The sequence below is a fragment of the Wolffia australiana genome, chromosome 3 (genome assembly GCF_029677425.1).
Source record: "Wolffia australiana isolate 7733 chromosome 3, ASM2967742v1".
Classification (NCBI taxonomy): domain Eukaryota; kingdom Viridiplantae; phylum Streptophyta; class Magnoliopsida; order Alismatales; family Araceae; genus Wolffia; species Wolffia australiana.
In genome coordinates, this window is record NC_135837.1 from 23,827,701 (window position 1) to 23,828,588 (window position 888).

Below are 888 nucleotides of genomic sequence, written 5' to 3' on the forward strand. Positions count from 1 at the left end.
CCACCACACCCGAGTCGTCTTTCACCGAACCCACATTTGTAGAGGAGATATTGATTAGACCCGTACCAATGGACCCAATAGGTAATGGAACAGGAAACCCTGAGGTACTTAACGATGGACGGAGGAGGATTAGAGAGTATTCCACACCAGCAGAAACCCCCATCTTAACCAGGATATCTGCCCCGATTGGAGAAGATGTGATGTTTAGAATCGATCCACACCAATTTCAGCTATTACCGTCCTTTTTGGGGAAGGCAAACGAAGAGCCCTATGACTTCTTAGAAAAATTTTACGAAGCATGTGATAGTTGCACTTACCCCAGAATTTCAAAGGAAGTTGTGAGAATGAAACTATTCCCTCATGCCCTTAAGGATAGAGCCAAGGATTGGTTTAGAACATTGGGAACAAATTTTGAATCATGGAATGATATGGAGAAGAGCTTCTTAAAAAGATATTATACAGTGGCTAGGACAAATTCTTTCAGAAGAGAAATTAGAAAATTTCAGCAGGGAAATGATACATTTAGCGAAGCATGGGAGAGATTGATGGGGCTCATTAGGAAGTGCCCCCACCATGGCATTCAAAAATGGGAGTTAGTGCAAATTTTCTATGAAGGCTTAAATGATGTGGAGAAAGGCAGAGTTGATATCTCGAGTGGAGGAGCAATAGCTGACATGTATGAAGATGAAGCTATGGCACTACTACAAAAAATGTCCGATAATTTAGCCTATCACCAAGATGCCTCCGATCATGTTAAGGTTACCCCTCGGAAAGGTGGACTGTTGGATGTTAGAGGGGTTGAACCCCAGATTACTATGGATAGAATTGAAAAACAGATAGGTGTAATGATGGGAAAAGCCATGGAAAAGATGAATGAAAAATAATCTC

General features: G+C 41.6%; 1 non-coding gene across 1 annotated transcript; it reads right to left on the minus strand.

Annotated features, from left to right (window-relative positions):
* Nucleotides 1–474: 474 nt before the first annotated feature.
* LOC144701562 (small nucleolar RNA R71) lies at nucleotides 475–580 on the minus strand. Its single transcript, XR_013581053.1, has one exon. It is a non-coding gene; the product is annotated as a small nucleolar RNA R71 (small nucleolar RNA).
* Between the last annotated feature and the right edge of the window lie 308 nt (nucleotides 581–888).